We start from the raw sequence: 12,412 nt of genomic DNA, 5'->3' as shown, positions 1-12,412 counted from the left end.
ATGTACCACTATACATACAATATGCATGATCATGTTATACTATACTACTAACATACACCTCCAACCACTACCTCCAAGAGGCATGGTGGAGCACATACGGGGATCAAACCCCAGTACCAAGGGATTACCTGAATAATCCCCTTCGCTTGATAGCTCCAATTCACCGTATCACCGAGCTTGGTTCACAAGAAATGCCTACACATAGGCCATTTCCATTTCAATTACAACCAACCAAGATATATGCAAGTTTATCAATTATACATGCATAGGTTCAAGCCAACTTACCACAATCCCTTTGGTCGGGGACCAAAGGCAACCCACCAAGCTCAAGGTTCCGAGTTCAATTCTGCGGGAGGCAACCTACAATGATCACACAAGGATCATCAATACAAGGTGCAATCAACAAGATTACAAAGCACAAAAATCCCCCCTTCCACTACCTAGGTTCGGCCACCATAGGCAAATTTTACAAAATATTTTTCTTAATTTTATTTTAATTTTTCCTTAGCATCCTAAGGCTTCCACAACCCCATTTCAAGTCTCATTTTCCATCACAACACCATTTTTCCCATTATTACGTTCTAGGCTCAAATGCACATCACACACTTGGCCGAATGTATCATGCTCCCCAAACAAAGGTTATGTTAGTATATGGATGTCCTAGAGACAATCTTTTAATTAGATTAGGACATATGTGGACCATTGTATTGTGACAAATAAATAAAAGCACTATTTATCCTGTTTCATATTTTGTCTCAATATTACTGTTAATATTTTATAAGAGTAACTGGATAAACCCCTTGGAATAAAATAGGTATCTCTTGAGTATCTGTGATGAGATCACGATCATGAGGATTCAAGGATACTGGATATTTATTCCTAATTTTATGTTCCTAGTCTAGAGACACTGAGAATGGGGATCGGTGATCTCGGGTAAGACTAGCACGACTTATTTACTTGTATTCAGATGCAAGGTAAAGACCTCATGAGCTACAGATATGGAGATGTCTTAGCTAAAGTCGTGGGTGGATCTATAAGGGTATAGCTCGCACTGAACAGACCCACAAAAGAGACTCTATGAGGAAATCTAACAGAGAGTATCATTAGAGTAGTATATTTATATTTGGTTATGTCTTTCCTTAGACCAGAAGTTATTACCTAGACTGTGTTCTAGAAGGCATGCTTTGACTGTATACCTCGTATGCCTGAAAGATGGAGAGTCATAGGTATACTGTTGGGCTTGTCCTGAAAGAGCACAGTGCTAGGGTGATAAGCTGAAGGAATTCGTCAAATCTCTGTGAGAGATTAGGTTATCTGTAAATCGGAGAAATCGAGATGACATTTACAGGGACTCGGGAATCTATGCATAGTAAAAGAGATCATGAGATGCTCTGCCTTTAGAGTCAGTAAATTGAAGATTCCCTATTTTGAATAAAGCTTACCCTAAATCACAAGGGTTGATACGCTTCATTACCCTAGGTTTTATGGGAAGGTAACCGAGACAAAATGAAATACATACGGCAACCAAATATGTGTAATAGGATGATCAAGTCATTAATCTAACTAGCTCTGGGGCAACAAAGAATTGCTAGTGCTCTGTGTTGTCATTAAATGGGTTGTGGGTTTGTTGGGCCCGAGCCCATTTATGTCAGTGGCTATGTTGGACCTAATGGGTCCCACACTAACACCTTAATGTCATGATGATATAGCATTAAAGGTATTGGGCCTAATAATGGTTGTTAGCCCAAGATGAAGTTTGGAAGCCCACCTAAGAGGGAGAGGGCGCATGGTATTGTTAATTGGCTTGGATGGTCCAAGACATTAATAATTAATTTAATTAGTTAAATTAATTATAAAATATTTAAATTTTGAATTTTGAATTTGAAATTTGAATTTTGAATTTGAATTTGAATTTTGAAATTTGAATTTTGAATTTTGAAATTTGCATTTTGAATTTGAAATTTGAATTTGAATTTAGAATTTAAATATTTGAACGTTTGAATTTAAATTTTTGAATCCAAATTTGAATTGGCTATGAAAAGTTGTTTCATAACAAAAGGATAAGATGAGATCTTGTTGGAACAAATCCCTTGTATCAAGAGAAGATCTATGGAGATCTTCAAGGGCTGATTTAGGGCGCCATTTTGGTGGGAGATGATTGTCATCTTGTCAAACCAACAAGCTCCAATCAGATTTGGTTGTTGAGAGAATCAGTGAGCTAGTTGGTTCAAACTTGAATGCAACAACTCAAATGCATATGGACCCTTTTTGGGCTGAATAGGGGCGCATGAATTGGTGGTCATATGATGACCATTGGTTCAAAATTTTGACTAGATAAAGACCTAGACTTATGAGGATTCAAATGGGAGGTTGTTGGGATTTTTGAATTGCAACAACTACACCTTTGTCTCACTCACTTGTGCGCCACTTTCATTATAAGTAAAGTAAAAATTCTGATTTGATACACTAATTCTCTCCCTCTCTTGTGCGCCTAGTTGGTGAGTTCCTCCTTAAGGTTTTTCAAAAGAACCTAGCCAATTCTTCTATATACCATTCCCACTCTTGTGAAGTTTTCATGATGGAGACTTCACTCTTCTAAACACATATACCTAGCCTCCTTCTTCACCTATTGAGCGCATAACAAGCCTCTCTGTGGTGGTCAATTGGTGGCTTTCAAGAAAGCGTTGTTGCATCTTGACGCGGGTGGTGTGGATCAACGTTAGAGGGTTTGAACCCGTCAAACCTAACACTGATCGTCTTGGAGTTTTGAACTCACAAACAAAGGTAACATCACATGCCATAAAGCATGATTCTTGATTACATGTGTAATTCCGCATATGAAAAATTTTGTTTTTCCCTCTCACATGCTACGGCCTTCAAGGCCATTTTACTTTCAAGTGGTATCAGAGCTCGGTCGCTTTACCATCGGCGGGTGATGGTACTTTTTTTTGTGAAATTTATTTTCTCACGGTCAAAAATTCTTTAAAGAGGTTAAAGATAGATTCTTTGCATGTGGATATAAATTTCAATACTTTAAAGTGTTAAAGATTGTCTTTTTATGAACTTTACTAATATGATTATAATGTTTATATTTCTACGTGTATTCATGGTTATGTTTCTTCATAATTCTTTGTGAAAGTTTTTAAAAGAAACATCTTTTTATAAAGGAATATGATTCTGCCATGAAGTGAATATTCAAATGCCTGGTTTTCTCCATGAATTGTTCATGATCATTGCATAAATTTTTGTGATAAAATTTCTTGTACATGTGATGTATGATTCGGCCATATTGAGATATGGTAGTGTGTATGGTTTAATTTTTGTGTTCTTTGAGAAAGATTTGACAAAGATTTGAATTATGCATAAAGATGTAAAATTCGACCATTGGGAGAAAATTGGAATTTTTTTGAATTTTGATGTTTAATTGTTAAATATCAAGATATATGTGAGAACATGTTATGTGATAATAAGATATTTTGTGCTTGCAAGTTGTTTAACCTTTCAGGTGCAAAAAGGAAGGGGATGGTCATGGTGCCTGAAATTTGAATTTCAAATTTTTAAATTAATGTGTAATTTTACTCTATTTAAATTAGAGGTGTAATTTGAATTTCGAATTTTGTAATTTTTCATTTGTCCCTCCAAAGATGTTTTGGAGTTTCTTTAATTATTTGTAATTAGAAAATTAGGCTAGTGGCGTTTAGACGACAAGCAGCCGTGGCTTGAGAAGCAAGATGGACGAATGCGCAAGCACCATGACTATCTCAAATAAAAATGTTTTATATGCTTGTATGCTTTGTACGACTAGTATGCATGAGATAGTGTATCGCGAATGTATGCTTATATGACCTAAGACGTCTAGTATGCATGAATTGGACAAACCGTGTTTGTATGCCTTATTATGCACCGCCAATTGCGACTAGTGTAAACCGATAGATGTTTGACATAGGTTACGTCTAGCATGATAACATACATACACGTTTATGAGACTTAGTAAACCCTAAATAAAATGAACCCTTAAAAGGAATAAATTATTAAGCGCATGATTACCTCCCACCACCAATATTACTCAAACCTCCTTTAAATAGTGGTGCTCCACAACTCAGTTGGGACCCACTGTTTCGTTGAGCAAAAGTAGTGTTAGAAGTATGAGACACCTAAGGTGCTTGTTAATGCTTAACTGAGGCATAAGTTGCAGGCTCAGCCGGACTTAAGCGCTTAGGGTAATAATGCTAGGTTGGTTGCATGAGATGCACCACTAAATGACAAGGAGTTGTCAGCCTAATGTTAAGAGAGGGTATGAGATACTATTGATAAGGATCAACCCATTATTTAAATTAATCTTGCGGTCACAGACAGGGGTTAAAAATAAATAATCGCACTCTTGATCTCACTAAGGTAAAATCTAAAAGTAGATTAACCCTAAGTCAAATGGTAAGGGTCATTGACTTAGATAAAATAGTGGGAGGGGCAATTTATTTAAAGTCTTTAATAAATTGTTACACGACAATATATATTAATTAATCTATCTTTACATTTTCAGTTTTAGTATGACTAATCCACTGTCACTGCGCTCAATACTCGATACAAACAAACTCACTGGTCCTAATTTTATGGACTGGTATCAAAACGTCAGAAATGTTCTGCGGGCCGAAAAAGTTGCTTATGTCCTTAACACTGCTTTACCTACTGTGCCTAAGGAAGGGGAAGATGGGTTCGCAGAATTTGATTTCGAGGCCCACAAGCAACACATGGATGATAATGTGTTGGCTTGTTGCATCATCCAGGCATCCATGTCGCCTGAACTGCGTAAACAGCACGAGCATATGGATGCCCCCTACATTATCCTGCATCTCAGGGAGTTGTATGATATTAAAGGCAAACATGAGAGGTATGAGACCTTTAGGGAATTGTTCCTATGCAAGATGACTGAAGGCATGTGTTTTTACCGCCATGTACTGAAGATGATAGCGCTCATTGAGAAACTAGAGGGTCTAGGGTTCACAATGGATGCTGAATTAATTAATGACTTAGTTCTATCATCACTTCCTCCTTCTTTCAATGAATTATAACATGCATGGGATGCTTGTGAGCTTGACAGAGTTGTTAAGTATATTAACAACTGCTGAAATGTCTATCAAGAAGGATGAGACACAAGCTCTTCTGATTGGTGGGCCTGAAAGGGCCAAGGGTAAGGGCAAGGAGCCTGCGAAAGGCAACTCCCTTAAGCCCAAAGGAAAGTCCAAAAGGAAGAAAGGAAAAAAGAAGGGTAAGAGTGCACCCAAGGACCAAAGCGATGTTGTGTGCTTCCATTGTAGCAAAAAGGGCCATTGGAAGAGGAATTGTCCAGACTACCTGAAGAGTGTGAAGGAGCATGGTGATGCTTCTACCTCAGTTATTCACATGATTGAGATAAATTATTCTTGTGCTAATCTGACTTCATGGGTATTGGATACCGGTTGTGGTTCTCATAATCTACAATGTGTTGCAGGTGCTTAGGAGCCCTAGAAGATTGGAGAAGAACGAGGTGGACCTCCGCGTTGGTGATGGAGCAAGTGTTGCTGCTCATGCTGTTGGAGATACCGACCTCATTAGCCTACGGGCCTCTTATTGCATTTGAATAATTGTCTTTATGATCCCGGCATTTCTAGAAACATTATTTCTATTTCTTGTTTAGAACAAGATGGTTTTGCTTTCACTATTAGGGATGTACATTTTCTATCATTTTGAATGATATTGTTTTTGGTACTGCTTCTTTAATAAATGGCTTGTATGTTTTGGAAATGGGAACTGAAGTGCTCAATATAGATGTGAAACGACCTAGGATAGATAATCAATCCTATCTTTGGCACTGTAGACTAGGGCACATAAAATGAAACAAGATTGTCTAGGATGCATAGAGATGGATGCCTAGATCCCAAGGATTTGGAATCCTATGGACAATGTGAATCTTGTCTAGCTGGGAAGATGATTCGTCAAAAGCCCAAAGGGCTTGAGATTCATAGGGCTAGTGAGTTATTAGAACTCATTACCTTTACGGATGAAGTAGAGAAACAGCGTGGCAAGATGGTTAAGTCACTGCGATCAAATCGTGATGGTGAATATCTGAGCTATGAGTTTCGGGATTATCTGAGAGAAAATGGAATTCTCTCGCAGTTTACTGCACCTTACACACCACACCAATATGGTGTCTCAGAAAGAAGAAACAAGACCTTGTTAGACATGGTTAGGTCTATGATGAGTGAGACTCAACTTCCAAAATCGTTTTGGGGATATGCCTTAGACACAGCGGCATACCTTCTAAATAGGGTACCGTCTAAATCTGTTCAGACCACACCATATACGATATGGAATGGTAAGAGACCCAACCTGAGTTACCTCAGGGTATAGGGATCGCAGACTTATGTCAAAGCGTTGGCATCAGACAAGCTTAGTGCTGAGAGTACTAAATGTCAATTTGTGGGGTATCCCAGAGGTTCTAAGGCATACTACTTTAAACATAAGGTATTTGTGTCCAACAATGCTGAGTTCCTTGAGAAGGATTTGATCTCTCAAGGAGCCAGTGAGAGTAAGATTGATCTTGAAGAAGTTCAAGGACCACAAGAACAGATTGAGGAACCCGAGTCTGCTCCACAGGCGACGTTCTCCAAAGGAGAAGTAAACACACAACTCCGTAGGTCAACAAGGGTCATCCATCCACCTGAGAGGTATGGGTTTGTGATTGAGAATCAATAAACCGTCGAGGACGATGAACCAAGTAACTACGAAGAGGCAATCAAGGATGTTGGCTCTTCTAGATGTCTTGAAGCCATGGAATCTAAAATGGATTCGATGTATCAAAACAAGGTATGGACCTTGATTCCTAAACCGCAAGGAATAGTTCCTATCGGTAATAAATAGAATCTTCAATGAATGGAAACCACTTTAAAGGTGCGCTTGTTGAGTAAGGCCGTTTTCTTGCAGGAGTGCTAACGCGCGCCCTTATTCTTCGCTTGCTCCGCAGTACGAGCCTCATACAGAGCTGCGCCCTTTTAATATGATGAGGAGAAGAGGGGCCGCCCTCTTTTCTGCACCAATCTTTATTTACTACTATATTTATATATTTGGGGTGTATAGCTCAGTTGGTAGAGCATTGGGCTTTTAACCTAATGGTCGCAGGTTCAAGTCCTGCTATACCCAAACAAACCTACCTTACACTATACCTATAAATGAATAAGGATGCGTAGTAACGTTCAAAGATCACTCTTTGGCCTTTGGTCTTTAAAAGAAAGACTGATGTAGATGGCAACGTTCAGACCTACAAAGCTAGGTTGGTGGCGAAAGTGTATCATCAAAGACAAGGAGTTGACTATGATGAGATTTTCTAGCCTGTTGCCATGATCAAATCTATTAGGATCATGCTTGCAATAGTAGCAGGCATCAAGGAGTTGGAATATTCGTTTTGATGAAGTCGTTAGGAGTAATGGTTTCATCAAGAACGAGGATGAACCTTGTGTTTACAGGAAGGTTAGTGGGAGTAATGTTGTCTTCCTGGTGCTTTATGAAGATGACATATTACTTATAGGAAATGACATCCCCACATTACAAACAACGAAAGATTGGCTTTCAAAAAATTTCACCATGAAGGATTTGGGAGAAGCGACCTTTATACTTGGTATAAAAATCTATAGAGATAGATCCAACAGGCTGCTGGGTTTATCTCAATCCATGTATGTTGACAAGATACTAAAGAGGTTTAGCATGGAAGGGTCGAAAAAGGGGTTTTCTTCCCGTCAGTCAAGGGGTACATCTTTCAAAGGCTATGTGTCCTAAGTCACAGCCCGAGAAGGATCGCATGAGTGGAATTCCATACGCTTTGGCTATTGGATCCATCATGTATGCCATGATATGTATGAGACCAGATGTCTCATATGCTTTGAGCATTACGAGCAGATACCAGTCGAACCCTAGAGAGGGTCACTGGACAGCAGTCAAGACCATCCTTAAATACTTAAGAAGAACTATGGATGCGTTTCTGGTCTATGGTGGGGTTGATGAGATAACAGTGAAAGGGTTCATTGATGCCAGCTTTCAGAGTGATAAAGATGACTGCAAGTCACAGTCAGGGTTCGTATTCACTTTAAATGGTGGGGCAGTATCTTGGAAGAGTTCCAAGCAGGAGACAACAGCAGATTCAACGACAGAAGCTGAATATATAGCTGCTTCAGAAGCAGCTAAGGAGGCCGTGTGGATCAAGAAGTTCATATCTGAACTTAGGGTGGTTCCAAGCGTGGATGAGCCCATACAGTTGCTTTGCGACAACACTAGAGCCATTGTGCAGTCAAAGGAACCTAGGTCTCATCAAAGATCTAAGCACGTGCTCCGAAGATATCACCTGATTAGAGAAATCATTGATAGGATGGATGTAAAGATGGATTATATTCCCACAGATGATAACCTAGCCGATTCTCTGACAAAGGTTATTTCTCAGAGAAAACATGATAGTCATTATGAGGCTTTGGGTATACGACTTAGGTCTGATTGGCTCTAGGCCAAGTGGGTGCTTGTTAGTATATGAATGTCCTAGAGAAAATCTTTTAATTAGATTAGGACATATGTGGACCATTGTATTGTCGCAAATAAATAAAAGCACTATTTATCCTGTTTCATATTTTGTCTCAATATTACTCTTAATATTTTATATGAGTAACTGGATAAACCCCTTGGAATAAAATAGGTATCTCTTGAGTATCTGTGATGAGCTCACGATCATGAGGATTCAAGGATACTGGATGTTTATTCCTAATTTTATGTTCCTAGTCTAGAGACACTGAGAATGGGGATCAGTGATCTCGGGTAAGACTAGCACGACTTATTTACTTGTATTCGGATGCAAGGTAAAGACCTCATGAGCTACAGATATGGAGATGTCTTAGCTAAAGTTGTGGGTGGATCTATAAGGGTATAGCTCGCACTGAACAGACCCACAAAAGAGACTCTATGAGGAAATCTCACAGAGAGTATCATTAGAGTAGTCTCTTTATATTTGGTTATGTTTTTCCTTAGACCAGAAATTATTACCTAGACTGTGTTCTAGAAGGCATGCTTTGACTGTATACCTCGTCTACCTGAAAGATGGAGACTCATAGGTATACTGCTGGGCTTGTCCTTAAAGAGAACAGGGCTAGGGTGATAAGCTGAAGGAATTCATCAAATCTCTGTGAGAGATTAGGTTATCTGTAAACCGGAGAAATCGGGATGACATTTACAGGGACTCGGGAATCTATGCATAGTAAAAGAGATCATGAGATGATCTGCCTTTAAAGTCAGTAAATTGAAGATTCCCTATTTCAAATAAAGCTTACCCTAAACCGCAAAGGTTGATACGCTTCCTTACCCTAGGTTTTATGGGAAGGTAACCGAGACGAAAAGAAATACATACGGCAACCAAATATGTGTAATAGGATGATCAAGTCATTAATCTAACTAGCTCTGGGGCAACAAAGCATTACTAGTGCTCTGTGTTGTCATTAAATGGGTTGTGGGCTTGTTGGGCCCGAGCCCATTTATGTCAGTGGCTATGCTGGACCTAATGGGTCCCACACTAACACCTTAATGTCATGATGATATAGCATTAAAGATATTGGGCCTAATAATGGTTGTTAGCCCAAGATGAAGTTTGGAAGCCCACCTAAAAGGGGGAGGGCGCATGGTATTGTTAATGGGCTTGGATGGTCCAAGACATTACTAATTAATTTAATTAGTTAAATTAATTATCAAATATTTAAATTTTGAATTTTGAATTTGAATTTTGAAATTTGAATTTGAAATTTGAATTTTGAATTTTGAAATTTGAATTTTGAATTTGAAATTTGAATTTGAATTTAGAATTTAAATGTTTGAACGTTTGAATTTAAATGTTTGAATTCGAATTTGAATTGGCTATGAAAAGTTGTTTCATAACAAAAGGATAAGATGAGATCTTGTTGGAACAAATCTCGTGTATCAAGTGAAGATCTATGGAGATCTTCAAGGGCTGATTTGGGGCGCCATTTTGGTGGGAGATGATTGTCATCTTGTCAAACCAACAAGCTCCAATCAGATTTGGTTGATGAGAGAATCAGTGAGCTAGTTGGTTCAAACTTGAATGCAACAGCTCAAATGTATCTGGACCCTTTTTGGGCTGAAAAGGGGCACATGAATTGGTGGTCATATGATGACCATTGGTTCAGAATTTTGACTAGATAAAGACCTAGTCTTATGAGGATTCAAAGGGGAGGTTGTTGGAATTTTTGAATTGCAACAACTCCACCTTTGTCTCACTCACTTGTGCGCCACTTTCATTATAAGTAAAGTAATTTTTTTGATTTGATACACTAATTCTCTCCCTCTCTTGTGCGCCTTTCAAAAGAACCTAGCCAATTCTTCTATATACCATTTCCACTCTTGTGAAGTTTTCATGCTGGAGACTTTACTCTTCTAAACACATATACCTAGCCTCCTTCTTCACCTATTGAGCGCATAGCAAGCCTCTCTGTGGTGGTCAATTGGTGGCTTTCAAGAAAGCGTTCTTGCATCTTGACGTGGGTGGTGTGGATCAATGTTAGAGGGTTTGAACCTTCAAACCTAACACTGATCATCTTGGAGTTTTGAACTCACAAACAAAGGTAACATCACATGCCATAAAGCATGATTCTTGATTGCATATGTAATTCCGCATATGAAAAATTTTATTTTTCCCTCTCACATGCTACGGCCTTCAAGGCCATTTTACTTTCAGGTTATTCAATCCAATTCAATATTTCCACACATCATACAATCTTACTGTTAACTCATACAAACACTCAACAAATCCATTACACACATAACATCTCAATTCCACAAAGTCATGGCATTTCAACCCAAATTTTCCTAAGTTATAACTCAAATTTCACCAGTAATTTTTATGACCTCAATCACTCTAAAACATCATTCTAAGCCACTTTTATCTAATACACAATTTCAATTTGAGCTCTCTAACTACATCAATCACACAACACATGCTCTAGGTTTTCAAAATTAAAATTCATGATTCATTCCATGAAATGTGTTGAAATATACTCACAAGCTTGGCCTAAGACTTCTCCAAGTAATCCCCAAGCAATGACTTGAACACACAACTCCTAAAACCTTGAAACCTCCTCAAAGTCACGGATGGTGCAAGGTGGCAAGTCCACTTAAGTGAGGTGGGCCCCACCACCACCTCACGCGATTTTTAACTAATTCAAATCTCTCACCTATTCCACTAAACATCCATAATTTTATAAACTATTTAGAAACTCTAATTTTTAACATTAACCATTGTCCTTTAATTTCCCTTGATCAGATGAATCCAGAGTTTTCCGGTCGTTCGGAGAAATCGCAGTTTTAAGCTGTTATGCGCGTCGTGTGCACGCTTCTCCAAACACACTAATTTTCATCAATTTTTACCAGAAATCATATTTCCTAGTCCTAAGTACCTTGTATAACATATATTCAAACCTAGAGCTCAAAATTCATTCGACACGCTCTACGATGCAACTGTACCGCAATTTTTTTACTTGGTAAAAAAACTATTCACCAAATTTTCAGAAACTTGCCTAACCACTGAATTTTTCGTTCTAAATCCATTTCCAGGGTTAATTTTCTCATTCAGGACCTCCTACTTAATTTTACCTTCCTAGGGTTACGTGTTTGGCTAATTACCGTTTTACCCTTCCTTTGTATTTTGATCTTAATTTCAGGATTTTCAGTAATCCTATCCTTTAATCCATATTCAATATATTAATATATGTTTTAGAAATGCGAGGTGTTATATTCATCCCTCCTTTTTGAAATTTTGTCCGCAAAATTAAATCATACCTGTCCGCTAACTTAGGATACAACCGGAGAATCTCATCTTCCCGTTCCCACGTAGTCTCCTCGGGTGTACGTTCTTCCCATTGAATCTTTAGCATTGGAATATTTTTGCTTCTCAGCCTCTTTTCACTGCGGTCAAGGACATCAATAGGACCTACAGGAGTCTTCAAGTTCTCCCGAATCTCAATATCATATGGTATCACCACATGTGATTCATCCGGAACATAACGCCGCAGCTGCGATACATTGAAAACGTCGTGTAAATTTGACAACTGTGGGGGCAAGGCAAGCTGATAGGCCACTAATCCCACTCTTTTCATTTTTGATACGGCCCAATAAACCGAGGACTCAGCTTCCTCACACCTAATGCACGGCTAACACCCGTAACTGGAGATAACCATACAAATACATGGTCACCTTCTTCAAATTCCAGCGGTTTGTGTCTATTATCATAGTAACTTTTCTGCCGATTCTGCGCCTGTTTAAGCTTTTCTCTGATCATTTCAATCTGCACTGTAGTCTCTTGCACAAAATCCGGACCAAATCTCTCTTTGTCACC

The 12,412-nt window shown here is 38.6% G+C and overlaps 1 non-coding gene across 1 annotated transcript; it reads left to right on the top strand.

The window, feature by feature from the left end:
* The first annotated feature begins 7,103 nt into the window (after positions 1–7,103).
* On the top strand, positions 7,104–7,176 carry TRNAK-UUU (transfer RNA lysine (anticodon UUU)). The gene has a single exon. It is a non-coding gene; the product is annotated as a tRNA-Lys (tRNA).
* The last annotated feature ends 5,236 nt before the right edge of the window (positions 7,177–12,412 follow it).

The sequence above is a fragment of the Gastrolobium bilobum genome, unplaced genomic scaffold (assembly GCF_033153095.1).
Source record: "Gastrolobium bilobum isolate Gb01-03AN ecotype WA unplaced genomic scaffold, APGP_CSIRO_Gbil_v1 utg12088, whole genome shotgun sequence".
Classification (NCBI taxonomy): Eukaryota; Viridiplantae; Streptophyta; class Magnoliopsida; order Fabales; family Fabaceae; genus Gastrolobium; species Gastrolobium bilobum.
Note: the sequence above shows the minus strand (reverse complement) of the source record. Positions and strands in the feature narration are given on the sequence as shown.